General features: G+C 41.5%; 1 long non-coding RNA gene across 1 annotated transcript in view; it reads left to right on the top strand.

The window, feature by feature from the left end:
• Positions 1–404: 404 nt before the first annotated feature.
• Positions 405–20,933, top strand: part of LOC127369195 (uncharacterized) — a 102,855-nt gene continuing 82,326 nt past the window's right edge. Inside the window, exons 1-2 of the long non-coding RNA XR_007886030.1 lie at positions 405–483; positions 8,812–8,917. This is a non-coding gene — a long non-coding RNA (uncharacterized LOC127369195). The remainder of the gene's footprint in view (positions 484–8,811; positions 8,918–20,933) is intronic.

Below are 20,933 nucleotides of genomic sequence, written 5' to 3' on the forward strand. Positions count from 1 at the left end.
CTATAGTGCTTAGTGGAGAACTTTCATTCAAAGTGGGCATCGCTGAGTGTTTTCCTGTTTAATTATTTACAACCTTCTTATTTGAATTGCAGATCTCGGCTGCTCCAGCGTAGCACGTGTTTTTGTCCCTGCTATACAGACTTACAACCTCTCCATCCGCTCGTTTCGCCTTGCAGCAGACACAACAGGTGCCGTGTTAAAAAAAAAAAAAAAGGGGGGAGCCCCGCTTAATGAGAAGATCAGTAAATCATATGTTTACAGAAAAGCCCCTCGTGACGGAGCTATTCAGAGAGGCTTGCTTTGCTCTTTCCGAAAGCCAAGCTAACAGACTGTCTGGGCAACATGTGTCCTATTAATTCTGTCCATGAGGGTTCATAGACTGCGACTGCTGCTGCTCCTGCAGAGGAGGAGGCGCAGTCACCACCAGGACACACATGATTCATCTCTGCTCGCCGCCCCTGCCCACTCTCAACAGCACTCAGGGTAGGAATACATATACTCAGCTCAACAACACACAGGGTTACACATATACTAGCTGGAAATATGACTGCAGGGTTTGTAAATACTGCATTGTTTCTGCAGAAAATAAACTTCTGCTTTGGGTATTGTAACATCACCAGAATGACATCCTGACAGCAATTTGCATACTGGAGCTGATTTTTAAGTGTGCACATACGGGTAGGGGTATGGGCTTACAGGTACAGTTATAATTTTGCTGCTATTTGTTTAGTATTTTGCTTGAATTGAGCAATGCAGAGATGTACCTCTTGCAATCGGTGGGTTGTTTTTAGCATCTCTCGATAATGTACTTGCTACTTACAAGTGCAATATGTAATCTCTGCCTGTAGGGGGTCTGTTACGTCAAAACAGTAACGAAAAGAGGTTTGATGACGTTGTGAAATAGCGTGGGATGATGGGAGTCCACAATACTAATTAGCATGTTATGTCTTGTAGGGCTGCTGAATAGTCAACTGAATGGTTAGTCGCTGAGAGTCTTAGTCGACCCACTTTTCATCAGTCTGATAGTCGCAGAAAAACTTTAAAATGTGCTCAGGAGCTCCGCCTTGTCACCGGGAGTTTCAGGACATTTGACAGTTTTTTATACTGGTGCATTATTGCATATGTTAACTGTACTACCTGCTGCCATTAGCTAGTCCCATTAACTGTCTGTACCAGAACTATAAGCTTGAAGGAAATATATATATTAAATAATTCATTTAATATCATAAACGTATGATGACTAGTCGACTAGAAAACTGTTTTGTCAGGGCAGCCCTAATGTCTTGTTTGTTTAATCTGTACAAAAACAGAAATGAAAAAGGTTTTTACAGGGAAGAAGAGGGGCTATAATATCATCACTGTCACATAGAGGGTTGGTCTGTCGCTGCTATCATTGCAGAAACATTCTAATCATTTCACATTTCACAAGAAAATTAAAGTTGTGTTCCATTCGGTGGCATCTGGCAGCACAGGGATTTAACATGTTGTTTTTCAGATGAGAGACACATTTTATGTTCAGCTTCACTGCTAGTTGGGGGGTATGAGCGTATGGGAGCTACAGCCCCACAAATTGTGTTTACACAAAGCAACAGAAAAACAAGATTGCTGTGAAACACAACTTTTATGGAGATCCGCTCCCCCAGATGAGCTGAAATGATTGCACGTCTGCTCTCCTCCTCCACTTTTAATTGATTCAGTGTAATAAGCTGCAGTTTTTATCCACCACAAATAACAATATATTCTGGTGAACAGTGCACTGACTAACTAATCAGGAGTGGATTTTGCCAATATCCAGTTTTGCAAAAGGTTCCTATGGAAGCCCATTTCTGCCAATGTGCGGGTAAAAATCTGTAAGTCATTGACTTAGTATCACCAATTTATTATTTTGAGATACTAAGTCAAAATATTGTGAAGCTTTCCCATTATAATGACTTACAGAATCTTTATTTTTTGAAATGACAGACCGTAAAAGATCTGAACCACAGTGAGCAGTGAATTTACTTGGACTGAAAAAAATGCAAGTGAGCTGAAATTATGAATTTAAGTGAATTTAACAGATGTTTGCAATAGATAGTTTAACTTACCATACTTTATAATAATTTATACAAAAACAGAATGAAACAATATGAAATTTCAGAAATTCAGAAAAGTTTTTTGTTTTTTTTTGCAATGTTTACCATCAATTGACATTTCTGTTGATCATTAGAGGATGTTTTCGGGGTTAGAGGATACATCTGGTGCTATTAAATATTTTTCTTACTGTCATCAAATGCTATCTGCAGACTCAAACTAGGGTTGTGCAATTAGTCAAAATATTATCGAAAATCGCAAAATGGCCAAGGAAAAGTGTGACAAACAGCATTGTAATGAAAGACTGTAGTGCTGCAGAGATACACTGGTGTACAAATCCTTTTCTCCAGATTTAAGAAACATGTCATATCATCATGATTGTTTTTTTCAGTGAAAATTAAAATTGTGATGCAAAAATTATTATTCCCAGTAGTCCTGAATCATATCTTTCAAAATAGAGAGATGAGGGATAACAAGTCGTCCATGTTTTGTGCTTCACTCTTAATTAGTAAGAGTAGGGTGTTTTTAGTGTTGTTTCTTTTTTTCCAACTAAAATCCTTTGAGTATTAGTTAATTTAGAGATTTAAATAATAGTTTTTCGAGATCTCCGGAGCGATGAGCGAGTAGGATGCACTCACCAGCGGCTCCCGCAGATTTAGAAGTTAGAAGTTTTAAACTAAACGAAACTTTGGGAAATTTACCAAGTAACAGTTTGAGAACTTTTACATGAGAAGGGGCACGTCGAAAATGCCGAGAAAAACAAATGCAAAACTTGACCTGGACGAGGAGACAGGCCAGCATGAAGCCTCGGGCTCAGCTACAGAGACGAGAGCCGGTGAGAGCGCCCAGCAGGCAAATAGCAACGACGTGCTAAAGGCCATAACTTCACTCCACTCAGAGCTAACACTTACGAAGTCGGAGATCTGCAACAAGTTCGAGGCGGAGATTTCAGAGGTAACTACCACCTTGAGAGGGGAGATAGCTTCGCTGAAAACCGAAAATAACACAGCAATATCGGCGCTGCTAACGACACTTCAGACACAATACAAGAGTTGGAAGACAAAGTTAAGAGACTTTCTGGGCAAGCTGAATCACTATCAGAGAAATGCCTTGATCTGGAAGGCCGTTCAAAGCGACAGAATCTAAGAGTGTCCGGAATTAAGGAATGACAGGGAATGAAAATGGCCAAAAACCGAGGGAGTTTGTGGCTCAGTTGTTAAAAGAAGTGTTAAACCTCACAGATGCACCAGTTAGAGACCGAGCCCATAGAGCCCTGAGGAAACGACCTGGCAATGATGGACCCCCCCGGCACTTTATCGCAAGGCTACATTACTGCCATGCTTACGAAGATATAATACAGAAGGCGATGTCCATCAAAGATCTAACGTACCGGGGCCAGCGGATACAGACCTTCAGAGATCTGAAGCCACCTGAAGTCGCAAGACACCGAGCTGCCTTCACCCCAGCCAGAAAGATACTATGCAACAAACCCGGGGTTAAATTCGGACTCCTGTATCCTGCTAAGCTACGGGTGACACACAATGGGTCAGAGTGGCTCTTCAAGGATCCAGAAGAAGCGTGCCAATACGCAGCCCATCATTTCGGGTCATCAGAGTGAGGTGATGGTGAGACCCCCCTATAACACTGGTCCAGATATTGTGAACATCTCATTCCCTGAGACAAACTGAAACTGAGGACTTCAACAGGTGACCAGAAGTCACGGCAGTTGCCGGCGTTTTGTTTACATTTAAAGCTACAATTAGTGTTATTAGTGTTAGTGTGTTATAAGATATTCCTTTCACATACGGTTTAATAAGCTAAGACATGCAATGGCTTTCTTGCTGAGCCGACGACAGGGTTAAAACCTCTCCCCATTCCATATGGTGCTGTTCATATATATAAATAATTCTTCTAAAATGTTCATATGCGCATTTAACGCAGATTAGATGGTGGCATCAGGAGAGGAACTAAAACTGTGTCCTAAGGTTCCTTATTCATCGTTTGAATATGAATACTCCCCGTTAATGTTAGAATCAATATAGCCACAGTTTACTAACGTTTTTGGTTGTTTATATAACTGCAGAGCTGCACAGTTAGGAGCAGGATGGTAACGATTAAGAACAGGTTTTTTGATAAGAGCTGGGGAGATCGGACCTCTGGGAAAGAGGCCTGGTCTCACTCCCAGGTTTTTGACTGTAAGTTGACCCGTGGGGAGATATGCTTTTTCTTTTTGTGCTACTTAGATCAAAATACATCAAAATAGAGATGCCACATCAGGGATCACGGTTGGAGCAGATATGTCATCATGACCATACATACTGACATGGCAGGGGGAGACATGAGAACAGGGGGAAATCTAACGTTTTGCTCGTGGAATGTAAATGGAATTAATGAACCAGTAAAGGGAGGGAAGGTACTATCTCATTTGAGACAGATCTAAGCGGTTGTGATTTTTTTTTTACAAGAGACACATCTGAAAAATGAAGCACACAATAAAATTAGAGCCAGATGGATAAACCAAGTATACAATTCCAAATTTACAGCTAAAGCAAGGGGAGCAGCCATAATAATTAGTAAAAACGTTCCCTTTCTACATAAGTCTACCATAGCTGACAAGGATGGGAGATATATTATGGTCACAGGAGAGATACACTCCATACCAATCACATTACTGAACGTGTATGGACCAAATTGGGATGACCCAGAATTTTTTACAAAGACTTTTAGTCTGATCCCAGATATCTGAAGTACAAATCTCATTATTGGCGGGGATTTCAATCTGGTTTTAGATACCTATCTGGACAGATCATCAAATCAGAGATTACCTCAATCCAATGCTTCCAATTTTCTGAATTAATTTATTAAAAACACCAATATGGTGGATGTGTGGAGAATCTTGAATGCAACTGGTAGAGAATATTCGTTTCATTCTTGAGCTCAGAAAGTGTACTCCAGAAACGATTTTTTTCTGCTAGACAGCAAACTTCTATCTGGGGTAAATAATGTTAAATACCACAACATAATAATCTCAGACCACTGTCCGGTTTCTGTCTCACTAAAGCTGCTTGAGTTGAGGAGAAATTTTAGATCCTGGAGGCTTGATCCACAATTGCTAACAAGAAAACAATTCTGTGAATATTTGGAGACTCAGAATTATTTTTTGAAACAAATGATAAAGATGACATCTCCCTAGTTCTTCTGTGGGAGTCTCTCAAAGCATATATAAGAGGATGCATTATTTCGTATCAGTCCTCACAAAAGAAACGCAACAATCAAAAGCAGACAGATCTAGAGGAGCAGACACGGAAATTAGATGCAGAAAACGCCGCCCAGCCTTCCGCAGAGAAATACAATAAAATCTCAGCCCTCAAATATCAGCTCAATACACTTCTTTCTGAAAAACTTTCTAAAGCTTTTACGTTTACTAAACAGACTTTTTTTGAAATCGGGGATAAGCCTCATAAACTGTTGGCAAGACAACTGCGGAAAAGGGAAAGTGATAGGGCTATTCATAAGATAAGATCAGGCAATGGCAACCCTGTCACTTTGCACAACGATATTAATAATGCATTTCGCCAATATTATTAAGTTTTATACAGCTCCCAGGCACATGCACCTGAGACTATGAAACAGTTCCTAAATGCATGTCAATTACCAACATTGTTGGAGAGTGATCAGAATTCCCTAGGAATGGAAATTACAGAGGGAAAAATACAAAGAAATATAATAAATAATTTGAGACTATGTGGCTATATTAAATAAGTTTAAAAACAAACTAGAGTTCTGGAAAACCCTCCCTATTTCCTTGATAGGTAGAGTAAACGCAATTAAAATGGTCTGTCTCCCTCGGTTACTGTACCTCTTTCAAAACTTTCCCATCTTCCTTAGTAAAACCTACTTTAAAAAACTAGACTCTATGATTCTCTCATTTATCTAGAATTACAAAACGTATAGGATCAGAAAAGGGCGTCTTGCAAAAGTAAACAAATGGGGGTTGGCCTCCCAATTTTAGGGGAATATTGGGCGCAAATATTCGATGCATCTCCTACTGGCTGGATGAGACAGATGTGCTCACCGCTGCTATTGAGCAAAAGGATTGTACCCCCCCCCCAGGGTTTGTGATGTCTCCCATCCACCTTAAAAAATCATATTATAGCCATAACCCAATCATACACAGCACTATTCAGATCTGGAGGCAAATATCAAAACAGCTCAAACTTAGGAAGCTATCCTTTACACTCCCAATATCAGCAAATCCATCATTCACCCCTTCTATTATAGATGGAGGCTTCGATAGATGGAAAGAACTTGGACTGCAGTGTGTGGGAGATCTGTACGTTAGTGGTTCATTTGGGTCATTTCAACAACTACAAGAGAAATATGGTCTGTCAAAAAGTGAATGTTTTAGATATCTCCAAGTCAGACACTTTGTAAGGACACACGTGGACCATTTTGAAAACGCCACCCCTGACAAGCTAGACAGGTGTCTCAGAGATTGCACAATGGAGAGGAATGCAATTTCAGTTATACGATTCATTTCAGAAGCTAGACCAGGTGAACATGGAATACATAAAGGAAGGCTGGGAAGAAGAATTGGGTATGGGAATAGCGGAGGATATATGGAAGGAATGCCTGAGATATAGCAACACTTGCTCTCTGAATGCTAGGCACTGCTTGATCCAGTTTAAAATTCTGCATAGGCTGCATTACTCAAAAGTAAAATGACATAGAATCTTCCCAGAAATATCGCCCATCTGTGAAAAATGTAACCAAGCAGAGGCAAACCTACTTCACAGTTAACACACTATGCCCCAAACTAGAAAGTTTCTGGACAGCAGTGTTTTCATTTTTGTCAAAGGTCTTCAAGACTACATTAAGGCCAGATCCACTCTTGGTCATACTGGGGATATCAGGGAGCACTGGGAACCTGCAGAATATGCAACGCTGCCTTCTATCCTATGGTCTCTTCTGTGGGAAAAAAATTGGTCTCCTCCAATGGAAAAAGACGGAGACACCCACTTTTAAAGCATGGTTAATGGCACTGACTGATACCTTGCATCTTGAAAGGATTTGTTATTCTCTTAGTGACAGATTGGAGGATTGAAGGATGTGGCAACCAATTAGTTCTTTCTTGAAACAGGATGTAGGACAACCTGAGTAGCATTGGGTGGGTGGGACGGGGTGGGACAGGGAGGGTTATTTACTCATTTATTTACTTAATTTTGTATACTATTTTTTCTCCCATCAATTGTTTTTCATTTATTTACTTACTTGTAATACACCTTTGTTACTTATGTTACAAAACAACGAAGCATTGCATAAACCAAGATGGTTGTATTTTTGATATACTGTTTGCTTCACAATAAAAATATTTGAAACATATCTGTCAAAATAATTGCAATATCATGTTTTTACCATATCATGCAGCCCTAAACTAAACCAACAATGAATGTACCTACTAACAAGTACAGTGTGTATCAGAGCCTGATATATCTTCTTCCTCTGTGCCATAGAGCTCAAACTATTAAAACACACATCAATGAGCCACACTGATGCACTGGGTGACATGTTCCTTTATTACCATGAACACACACACACACACACACACACACACACACACACACACATACACACAGTAGTTTATTTTTTTACTCACTCCCACTTACACTGTACTGCAGCCCCGAATACTCACTTGAGCACCAAATATGGATTAATCCGCTGCTGAAAATAGTGCCCCAAAAATGCACTATTTCCTCCTGTTTGGGTGACGTTTGATTAAAAACTACAGTGAGCAGCTGGTGATGACTGAGCCTTTTTTTCAAAATGACACTATATTTGAGTTACATCTTTAGCAGGAACCAATGGGGCAGATCTCGATGTACAAAATTTGGGGGACTTCTCTATTAATACATATTTTCAGAAGAATGCCTGTTTAGGGACAATAATTTGTCTTCCAATTCTCCCTGGGATCCCTTTTCACTGCCTTTTTGTCCACTTAGTTAATATTATTCATAACTTCAGATTTATCGACACTCAGATTAATTGAATTTCTCTCCTCAATACATTGCTCTCATGCATATATGATGATGCAAGGGAAAGCGCTGGGGATTCTTACTGCCATATGATCTCTATGCATTGGGATTATGGATGCTTTAAAAAAAATAAACACAAGCTTTTATTCCTTTTAGATATTTAAAATAAAAATCTTTGTGACGCCCACAGTCCATCATGTTGTAAAGAGAATGATGTGTTTCTCCTGCAGCTTGTATGCTGTGAGAGCCCTTACATCCTTTTCCCTGGAGGCATGTGATGCTGTAAACATGCTGAGAAGGGAGAAGAAAAAAAACTCCCTAACACACCGTTTTCAAAATATAGTGATGTGATTTTGCCAATATCTGCAGGTTTGCATGTTCCCGCATGAAAGGGACAGTTAGCGTCTCTTTAAAAAAAACTGTTGTTCAAAGAAAAAAGAGGCAGTTGCATGGATACAAGGCTTGAGCTGAGAAACTGAATAACAGCCCGAGGCTACATGTTTGCTTGCTGCCTTTGCAACTCTGCTGTGTGTGTGTGTTTGTGTGTGTGTGTGTGTGTGTGTGCATTACATGTGTGGGTTTCCTATGTGTTCTTCTTTCCGTGTGTGTGTGTGTCTGTGTGTACAAACTTGTGCTTTAATCTAATTTTTTTACACTGCTGCGTTACCTGCTGGATTTTAATGTGGGATGATCTTTTTCTGCCCCTCAGCTCAAGGTGCAGCCAGAGATATCCCACATGCTTCAAAACACCCCCTGTGACGAGCTAGAAGATCAGCAAGAAGGCACGGCTTATGACCTAGCAGTTGTTCACAAAGGTAATTTATCTCATGTATTTATTTATATTTCATTTAGAGAATGAACAGAAGCATGGCGAAGGGAAAACAGGGTTTGGAAGTGCAATTTGAGCATGATGTAAACACTTATGCTTACTTTATGTGGATGTTTTCCTGAAGACTTACCTTAAGAAACTAAAGCCGGATCAACTTGACTGAAACATAGTATGTGGAAATTCAAATACATGTGTGCTTTATATACAGTATATACTGCATATGTATATACATATACAGTATGTATTGCTGCTTATAACATACTTGAAGCCATTAAAGAGAGTCTGTGAAGATGAAGTTGTTGCACTCAAAGGTTATATGTAATTGCAACTGCCACTAGATGTTGCACTAAAGCACCAGCATCTCAGACCAAAACAATGGGCGCTATGGCTGACCAAACTCCATTGACAAAACTAGTAATTTACCTATCGCACCAAATACATCTTTGTTAGTCTTTCCGCAGTGTTTCTAACAATCAACAATATTGGTTTAGTTGAAATAAACCCTTAATTGACAAAGTCCGTTCTGAAAATGTCCTTTAAAGAGGTTGCAATTGCTGCAACAAGTAAGCTGACGTTAATCTTTGGGGACAAATGCACCTGTTAAAGTATGTCCATTAAAAGTGCTTGTCTTTGTCACTGACTGATTGTTATTCTAACGACCAGATCCTGAACTGGACCAAAAAAGGTGCCTGTACCCTACTTTAGCACAACCCTAATTCTAATTCTATTGGTGTTTTTTCTTTTAATCCTTTTTAATAAGGATATTTTCAGTGCTGTTTTGTTAGCATTAAGTAAGATGTGTTTACACAGAGACGCAGTTACAGGCATGCATCAACAAATCCGAGATAGTTATTTTTTATAATAATTTTAATAATTTTATTCACTTTTATTTCATACCCCTCGGGAAACTACTATTTTCCAGATGTTGGTGACCTCAGTGATGGGCACAGCCATGCTCACCTGAGGTAGGGTTACTCAATAAGAAGTGTAGACAAAAATCTGATCTGCCAGTACCATATGCCCACATTACGGACAGGATTTTTTTTGTTGAAGAGTAAGATCCATTTTGTTTAACCCTAAGCCCCCTATTATATTGCTATCACTTGCCACCAGAATACATAGACAAAAAGGGTCATTTTAACTTGCAGAGCAAAATGAGCACAAGACATAACACAGCAAGTGTATACAGCTGATTAAAATAAAAACATCTGTTCTGTCATACTTGCATGAGACTGACAACTTAAAAACATGACTATGGTGTCAAATTTTTGTGTAATTCCTGAGCCATATATTTTGCCCACGCATTAATGGTAATGAAAAATCCATTTTTTATTTCAGTCCTCATGTCAGTTGAGAGCTGTTTACACCACTTGCAGCATCAAGTCTGTGTTAGAAATGCTATAGACGGTCACATCTACATGCATACAGACTTTTAAATGATCAAATTTACATTTGTTAATAATTGTTAATTTTATGTGCAATTAACACTTAAGTCAATACATATAATATTTAAATTCTACTTGATATAATAAATAGTGTTTCAGAGTTTATAAAGTTTCTTCTCAGTCAACAACTACTAAAATTGTGTGATTTTTAAGGGATTGGGGATATTGTGGTTACTAGTTCAGTACATGTGTGTTAAAATGCGTCCCAGACCACCTCTGCAAGTGGTTTGAGTGATCGGATCACAGTGCGTCTCTGCAGTCGTTTACACTGTATTAAGAGCTGTCGACTTGTGATCGGATCACCCAAGAGGTATAAACTGGTATTAACAGGCTCATAAGAAGATAAAGTGACTTGTTGCCATAATGAGAAAAGTTTATTGTTTGAACAAAAAAAATGTTATATTGTAATAACAAGAAAGACACTCTTTTTGGTGATAAGAATTGTCTTTGTGGTATTGGCAGCACAACAAAGCACTGTACACCAGTGCTCACCTGAGAACAGATGCACTACAGCAGAAAGCAGGGACAGGGTGAAAGTCAATAAAGTCATCAGCTAAAGCACAGTGTCAAATCTCCTATAATGATTATTGAAAACTGGCTGTTGTGATAATCCTTTGTGATTAGAAAAGATAGATTCTCACACTCTCTCTAATGCCAAGGCTGAAGTAGAGACTCCTGCTGTCATTCAGTCATTTGTTTTTTTTTACTGCTATTTGCACCATTTTTAATAGCACACTATTTGACTGCCTTGCATCTAACACTAGTTTATCATAATTATAATAATTTGCCAGTTAGCACAGCTTCATGAAAATCAATAGTACCAAAAAAATCAATAGCCCTATTCAGGTTTCTGTTTCTGTGGAAATTAGGGTTAATGTTACCCTGCAGTGTGTGCTACATTTGTCACCCTGGTTTTTCTCCTCAGGACTCTACGATAAAAAGGAAATTATTAGATAAAAAAATCCCCTAATATTGGTTTCCCCCAACTGTTTAACCCTAACATTGGCAGCTGCACATCAAAAAATCACAAGATCACACAAGAATCCATCTTTCTGTGCTTCAGTCTATGCACTTGTGTCCAACACCCTATCAACCAACACTACTACAAGTTGAGAGTAGGTTTAGAAATACCACACCAAAGGCAGCAACGCCCAGTGGAGACTGATGGGGTGTGTCATAACCTGGCTCCTAGGCTATGACAAATACGGCATAAGACAATAGATGGCTAGAAATTAGTGAATTTATTATATTAATTTAAACAACTGAGGTTATAATGATGTTTTATAACTAGATTCAGGAACAAAGACTACGCCCTGCAATCATCTAATTTCTGCTCAAACTTACTTAAGCACACCTTATCCGTTCACTTCCTCCTTGACTCATTTTGCATATGATCGGCGTCAGACAGGAAACACAACAAATATCTTGAACCACGGAGTACAAGCTCACGCTCAACTCTTCAGACAGCGACATGTTTGAAGACGTATGACAAACTCACAAAATCTCCGAGTCCTCTTTTCGCCTACCATTCGTCAGCCACCCCGGCTCCGCTCAACAATCCACGCGCTCTGACGTTCCCGGCCTTCATCCATCGACAACTCCAACACCATCGGGCCACCCAACAGGTCCAGGGGAGTTATCCGGCATCTGACGGACATCCCACCTGCCAGCCGCCTCAGGCGAAGCCACCGTGACTCGACTTCACCTCACCGTTTCTCCGGCTGTCCCTCGGCCGTAAACATACCTGAGTGGACGGTTACTTGCCCGAGGACACACCCTTCCAACGCACGATAACAAAACGAAACTTCTCCAACTTTCCACACACTTCCAGGAAAACACCACTCTTCCTTGCCGAGCTTCACCGCCGCTTCCGGGTTCACAGCGTCGCGTCCTTGGCAACACTGATGACGTCATGGCGCATTCCATGGCCCAGCCTTCCTCATCAGCCCTCTCAGAGGGCCAGGTAGTATCAAACCCAGTATCTGCCATTTCGGCTTCGCAAACAACCCGAGCACAGGCATCCTTCCATCCCAGCATCCTTTTCCCTCCTCTCATTTCTAACTTCCCTGTCTTGTCTTCTCCGGCTGCCTCTGCTCCTCCCATTACAACACCGACGTTCTCAGGCGCACAGAGCGTGCCCACAAATACAATCCATGTATTTGTGGGCACGCTCCCAGCCACAAAACCCTTATTCTACTCCTGTTTCTTCATACGTAGCCTGTTTTCTCTTCCTTCATTTAACACACCTTTTTTTCCCCCACAGGTCCAATGTAGCTCAACCCTGGGCTTTCCCACCCATCCTCCCACGCTTAATAATTTCGATCTAGCCTCCGCATAACCTCCAGCACGGCCAATCCTTTCTATCATCCCCTTGTCACCACTCTCAGACGACAGATTTTCGTCTCTCACTACGTCAACATCGCCATTTAATTCCGCGCGCTGAACTTTTTAACGATAAATTAATCTTTCATGGCTAACTCTTAAAACCTATACGTAATATATATTTTTATGTTCGTTCAAATATTGGTTTGCCTCTTAGTCCTGCAACAGTTAGTAGTTTTATTTCAGTTATCAGCGTGACATTAGTCCAGACTCATATGCATCAACCTCGCCATTCAATACATCCGTCCAAACTTACCATCTCTCGTTTTGGCACATCGGGACCCGGTCGTCCCTTTGTTCCAGGGTCTCCTCTACTGTTAATATTTAACAATAAATAATCTTTCATGGCAAATTCTTAAAACTTAAAACGCAGTACGTTTCTTTTTACGTTCTTCAAAATACCGATTCACCTCTTTGTCAAGGCAAGCAGGAACCCCTGCAACAGCTAATTATTATATTTCAGTCATCATCATAACAATAGTTTACAGACTGGTACGCATCGACCTCGCCATTCAATAAATCCATCCGAACTTACATCTTTCATTTTGGCCCATCAGGACCTGGTGGTTCCTTAGTTCCAGGGTCTCCTCTTCTTCCCTGTTGATACTTAATTAACAATAAATAATCCTTCATGGCAAATTCTTAAAACGTACACGCAATATATCATTCCACGTTTGTTCAATATACCAGTTTGCCTCTTAATTCAGGCAAGCAGGAAGCCCTGCAACAGTTATTGGTTATACTTCAGAGCCATCATGATAACATTAGTTTACAGACGTATACGTGTCGACCTCGCCATTCAATACATCCGTCTTAACTTGCATTGGGACCATGTCCTCACTTCGTTCCAGGGTCTCTCTCCTTCCCTGTTGATACTTATTTAACGAAAGATTTCATGGCAAATTCTTAAAACGTATACACAATGTCTTTCCACGTTCGTTCAATATACCGTTTCGCCTCAGTTATTGGTTTTATTTCAGAGCCATCATTCTAACATTAGTTTAAAGAAGTATATGCGTCGACCTCGTCATCCAATACATCCATCCACAATCAACCCTCATAATCCACAGAGAATCGCTAACTGCACTCCAGTCCAATTGATTCGAAAACAGCCACTATCCACCTGCTCTAAACAAAGCATTACAGTACAATTCACCTTCCCGTTCCCCTCGTTCCGTGACATTTTTCGTTCATCGTTGTCGACCGTAGATCAGAGCCGGACGGTTACAAACCTGATACTTGACCCAGCTGAGCTCTAAGCTCTAAAGCTCTAAGTTCAATGTCAAGTTCAATCAATGATGTCCAACACATGGAAATGTGATAATATTTGAATAAGTTGTGGCCATTTGAATGTATGGACATCTCAAAACCCTTTAGGGAGAAAACAGCCCTAGAACATTTGCAATTCTCACCTCAGGAAATTCTTACCCCCTCCCTAGTCAACACAATGGTTCTCATTTGCATCTCATTAAGATAAGCCCTATCCCCTGCACTCAGTGACATCTGGTATCTGTTAGCCAACAATGGTTATCAAAAGCTGTTATCACGTAGTTAATGTTGATGTAGTGTTATTTTCCTTAAGCACTTTAGTGGACTGATCAGAATTAGAAGGTACTTTATTGAAATGGAAATGCTTTTATTACAAAAAGTCCCTGAATATCATTCATTAACACACAGGATAAAATGTTACAATCCCTTGTGCCATAATCATAGGTATAAACCACATCTACAACCACATCTGTTTAACACTCTGTAAAGCGCCATGAGACGTGTATTGTTTTGGTGCTCTATAAGTGAAATTAAATTGAAATTGAAATCTAGAAGTACAGTGTAGATGGATCAGTCTGTTGCTGAATGAGCTCCTGTGGCTGATCAGCACATTGTGTGAAGGAGAGTGTGAAGTGATATCACATCCGCATCCTCTTCTGCATACTCTTCTGTTGACTCTTCTGTGGACTCTTCTGTGCTGTGACCCTTGGCACTGGGCATGTGATGTCTCTTGCCTTCGCACAAGGCCTTTTTTCATAAAGATAGGTCTGCCTGTCAATGTTCAGTCCAGGTGGGGCCAGGACAGGAAGACTGTCACCTGACTCGGTGTATTCATCCAACTATCCTCCAGTACGCTAGTTGCTAAAGCATTAGCATCACAGTCAATTCAAGCATTATTCAAATTAACAGCAGATGCTCATATTACTAGCCAAAAGCTCCCATTACAGCTTAGTTTCGATGTGCATATCATTTTAAAACAACAGCCTACGTTGTTATTAGCTAGCTCAGTACTATATATAATGTATAAACATGAAAACAGAAAACATGAGATAACAGTTTGTAATCCCTGTGACTTTGACCGCGACTTTGAATGAACACATAACGCAAAGTAGATAACTTGGATGTTAATGGAAACTCACCCCATAAGAAACTGAAAAGTATTGCTGCAGACTTCATTGCCTCCGATGGAATAAGTGGCTTTCTCTTCGTCTGGCTGTACATAAGCTCTGGAGAAAGTTTGTCGCTGCACGAATGTGTCCCAATGAGAGAGTTCTCCTTTCTTCCTTCGTAGCATTTGCAGTCAAAGTTACGGAGTAGTAGTAGAACTTATGCGGGGGGCTGCATAAGTAGCCATGTGGTTCACTACTAACGTGCCCCGGATTGACCGAAAAAAATAACAAAAGCACGTAAATGGTCACAGGTAGCCAGTATGGAAATTACCTTATCGCCGCACGCAGAGCGCCAGCCTTTCCTGAAACTATACCCGATTTCAAACACAAAATGTATACTTTTAAGGCAACCAATACTGTTATCTGAAACATGGAGTGGCTTCTTCATGATCTCAACTTGCACATTCTGTAAAAAAAACGAAAATCACTAATTTAAAAAAACGATAGTTTCTTTGTTTATGTGAATTCCTCCCAGCCGACTTGTTGCTGGTTTTGCCGTGGCGCGTCACATATCCCGTTCGCATCCCAAGCCTCTGGTTGCCTGCAACAATTCAATCCAGGAACTTACGGGTGCTCATTAGATCCAGACCTCTACCGTCGCGTTCTCGCAACTTTCCTGAATCACGACCAACGTAGCCCTGCTTTTTCTGCAGTATGCCCTAAACAGCCCCCCATCCAACACCCCCAAAGGTTCAACCACGGCTCTCGTTCTAGGGTGTCTACAAGAGAACAGACCAGTCCTCTACCATGCCAAGAGGCCGGTTCGTAACAATTCCAACAACCTCAGAAGCAACATCTCAAGTTGCTGGTTGCTCCTCACCTGCTCCTTCTGCAGCAGAGCACGCGCAAGACCTTCATGTCCCCATAATCCAACTAAGCACAGCCCGCATAAGCATCCAAATATACCAATATATATCAACGCTCGTGCCACCGCCTCAAAGAACCACCCAGATCGACAGTTCATTAACCACCTCATACAAAGAGTTACACACGATCTTTACCTAGGTTTACAAGTCACAGATGCAGCACCTTCCACCGATGGTTTTCAGCCAAGCGGCTGCTCAAATTCTCTCCCCTTTCTTCTTCCTCTGCCATCTGCAAAATGTACCCAGTAATCATAGCAGTAATGCACTAATGGTCCAAGAAAATTATGACAACCACCATTCGACATCATAAACAAGGGACCAGTCCCACTGCCTTAATATAACGTAGTTCATATGGAAGCTTACCCTTGCTTCAGTCAAGCATCAATTCATCACCCAAGCTTCTCGCATCCCAGATCGCAATCACAGACATGCTCTCTCGCTTCTCGTTACATAAATTCAGACAATCAGCACTAGCCTCCGACACTGTTCCGACTCCAGTCCCACCATTTTCAGCCTCCGTCCTCTACTGACTCCCTTCAGATGGACAATCTGGTCGACATTTTCTTTCGCTCGATAGCTTCATCCCATTCGCCACTCCATCGTTAAAATCATCGTACCCACATGATCAGTTTCGTGACATCTGCAAATCCCGTCCAAACCAGGAATTTCCCTAGAGCCATACTCGGGGCATTCCCTTGCATCCGGGCCACATCCACTGCTTCCAGGCAGGAAATCCCAGATATTGGCAATAAACCCCTCAGCAGATGGTCTTCTCGAGCATATCTCACGTACGTCTGTTACGACCTAAACAATATCAAAGTCGAGTCAAATCAAAGCCTTTTGGGGGCTCTCTACAAGAGATACGAAGAGACAGCTCCCCCACTCAGTGTCTTGCAACCCACTCTTTTCCCTCTTACATCGTGCTGAACCACTCCATCCATTCATCGATCCGCCAACCAACCTTCATTCCTCGACCTTCATTCCTCCATCCCTCAACCCTTGACCCTACTTCCATCCCTCATCACTCGACCCTACTTCCATCCCTCATCACTCAACCCTACCTCCATCCCTCATCACTCGACCCTACCTCCATCCTTCATCCCTCATCCCACAGAATACCACATCAGTTCACATATGTTTATTATGTGCAATAAACGTTTCTTATTTCATACATTCGATGGTGTGGTGGTTGTTAGTGAAAGTACAAATGTGAAGTGTGTCAGTCAGTAACATCAGTAATGTAAATGTGGATGTGTGAGCAATATGAGGTGTAAATGTTGTAAAGTGAAACCAAAGCAGAAATCAAACAAAGAGAATGTGCTGCTGCTGCTGCTGCTGGCGGGGATACAGCCGAATGAGAGAGAGAGACCAGAGCAAAGTTGAGACAGGGTTTTTATCCTTTTAGAAGCGCCTGAACCAGGTGCTCCAAATCCGTACTCTGCTGATGGTACCTTCAAGGACACATAGGAAAAACAATAAGCTAGCAACCCTCCTGAAACCACAGGACATACTCCCTGTAGCAGAATCAGCTTATAACTAAAAATGACGAAGCAAGACTGTTAATTTCATTCAGACGTCCTTTAGTGAGTAAAGAAGGGGCCAAGAAAAACATACATATAGTGTGTGCTAACTAAACGAGAGGTACAGCATAGCTTCCTGCAAAAAACTGACGTCATCACATCACGTTCACCTTTTTCTCCTAGAGCATCCTGGGTAATGAAGTCAGTTTTTATTGTAACTCCAAATGAAATGAAATGAAATGAAATGAAATTTAATGCAGTTCTCCTTTTAACTACATATTTAACATATTAACAGTTTTAATGAAGATGAATGTTAACTTATATTTTAACTTATTAATTCTTACAAATAATGTTCTCTCAAAATAAATTCTCAACACTCCCGAGCAACTCTTCTGCCACGTTCACCACAACACTACACACACCAGTTCAACAGACGCGCAGCATACAAGTGAAAACTCCTAACCATTTTACCAGACTGCGCACAAGCAACCTGCAAGTGTTATCCGGATCAGCTGATAGCAGCACAAAACAACTGGTAACCAAACTAATACTCTAATGGCCAAATCCAGGTAAGAAACACTACACAATCATTCTGAATTAGTCTACTTACCCAACAAAGCCATCATCCAACGCGTTCTTTCCTCTACACTCTCCATAAGTAGTTTAGTGCCCAGCTAACTAAAATGACCAACATTAGTTGACTTAACTCACTCATGTACATGTACATTTATGACAGCTAACTAAACTATACTTTGCAGTTCCGACTTAACTGATTAAAATAAAAATAACGTGTGGCAAGCACTGGATTTTGTTTGACTCAACTATTTTTCTTTGTTGTGATGGTAGTTATTTTAAGAAGACTTACTAAACTAAAAGCTTATTTGCTGTAAGGTAATTCTGATGACACATGGAATTTAGATTAGAGGACAGGAAGTGAAAAGCAGAATGGATGAGATGGAAGGAAAGTCTTTGCTCTGCTAGTTTAAACCGTATTAGGGAGAAAATGACAACATATGTTGATAAAAACATCATAAACGTCATTTTACATCTCAGAAAACAGAGTTTCTGCTCTACTGCTTTATGTCCAATGATAATGATTTTTGTCCACAATATCAACACCTCATTGGAGACATGTCATGTGCCAGCCTCCTTCAAAACATCCACCATCATCCCTGTCCCCAAAAAACCAAGGACCACAGGACTCAATGTCTACAGACCTGTTGCCCTCACCTCTGTGGTCATGAAGTCTTTTGAGCGCTTTGTGCTTTCCCACCTCAAAGCCATTACGGACCCACTCCTGGACCCCCTGCAGTTCGCCTACAGAGCCAACAGGTCTGTAGACTATGCAGTAAACATGGCCCTGCACTTCACCCTGCAGCATCTGGACTCCCCAGGAACCTATGCCAGGATCCTGTTTGTGGACTTCAGCTCTGCTTTTAACACCATCATCCCAGTTCTGTTACAGGACAAGCTCTCCCAGCTCACTGTGCCTGACTCCACCTGCAGGTGGATCACAGACTTCCTGTCTGACAGGAAACAGCAAGTGAAGCTGGGGAAAAATGTCTCTGACTCCCAGGCCATCAGCATCAGATCCCCGCAAGGCTGCGTTCTTTCTCCTCTGCTCTTCTCCCTGTACACCAACAGCTGCACCTCCAGTCACCAGTCCGTCAGGCTCCTGAAGTTTGCGGATGACACCTCCCTCATTGGGCTCATCTCTGGTGGAGATGAGTCTGCCTACAGATGGGAGATTGACCATCTGGTGACCTGGTGCAGCCAGAACAACCTGGAGCTAAACGCTCTGGAAACAGTGGAAATGGTTGTGGACTTCAGAAAGTACCCAGCCCCACGCGCCCCCATCATCCTGTGTGACTCCCCAGTTGACTCTGTGGAGTCCTTCCGCTTCCTGGGCACCATCATTACCCAGGACCTCAAGTCCTGATGTTCAGCTCCCTCACCAAGAAAGCTCAGCAGAGGATGTATTTCCTGCGGCAGCTGAGGAAGTTCAACCTGCCAAAGACGATGATGGTGCACTTCTACACCGCCATCATCGAGTTCATCCTCACCTCTTCCATTACCATCTGGTATGCTGCTGCCACTGCCAAGGACAAGGGCAGATTGCAGCGTATCATTCGATCTGCTTAGAAGGTGATTGGCTGCAATCTGCCATCTCTCCAGGACCTGTACGCCTCTAGGACCCTCCCAGACCAGACATGTTACTACCATGTGACTAAAACTTTTTTCGCTTGGATCAGTGCACAGACACAAGTCCCCCCCCTAATTTTGAGCAGTTTCTGATACTGGTATCGGAACAACTCTACCAAAAACATTGTAACTCTGGATGCTGTGACAAGACAAGTGCTTTGCCCTTGCATAAGGCACCTCAAATTGCTGCCTCTTTATTAGGGCCCAAGCACAAATCGTGCAACGGCCCTATTCTATCTGTAAAGGTTATTATTTTAGTAACAATTGTGAATCGCATATTTGGAGACTTTTCCGTGCTCGAAAACTCATGAAATGCGGCACACATGTCATTGGTGGCGAAAGATTTTATATTCTATGCGCCGATTTCAGGTTGGCCACTAGGTGACGCTACTATCATGAACGGTGCGTTTAGGCTAATAACTCTAACATCATTTGTCGCACATTCAAAAATCTTATATCCACGCGTTCGGTAAATAGAGCTGCATCTTCCCATATAGGCCACGCCCACTTGTCTAATGTCTATAAAATACTTTTTCGTGTTGCGCCTATGCGCTTTGTCCGATTCGTACGAAATCTTTCACGTAGCATCACCCCGAGTTGCACGGAGTGCGAGGGCCCGTTCATCGCTGCTTGCAGCTTTAATTAGGGACCGAGCCAGCGACCGCTGGAAGGTCCCTATTGTTTTTGGTCCGTTTATTATTATTACTATTAAGAACGTTGATGGCATTTTTGACCCCCTGAACATATACTCCGCATGAATTTTATTTGGCAAAGTTGTCAGGCCTGGTGAAAACGTTGAAATGCCATGCGTCGCTTTAGGGGAGGCCACTAGGTCACGCTACTATTAAGAAAAGTAGGTTTAGGCTAATAACTCCCGCATCGTTTGCCTCACATTCAAGAACCTTATATCCACGTGTTCGGTGATGGAGCTTAATCTCCCTATATAGGCCACGCCCACTTCCGCGTCAATTTTTTTCCCACTAGAGCTCAAAATGTCCAAAAATTACGTTTTCGTGTTCCATCCATGCGTGTTTGTCCGATTCGCACGAAACTTTGCACATAGCATATGGAGGCCATCCTGGCAAAAAAAGTATTTTGATATTTCAAAAAATAAGCATGTTATAAAATTAGCACTTCCTGTTGATTTTT

Source organism: Dicentrarchus labrax, unplaced genomic scaffold (genome assembly GCF_905237075.1).
Source record: "Dicentrarchus labrax unplaced genomic scaffold, dlabrax2021, whole genome shotgun sequence".
NCBI lineage: Eukaryota > Metazoa > Chordata > Actinopteri > Moronidae > Dicentrarchus > Dicentrarchus labrax.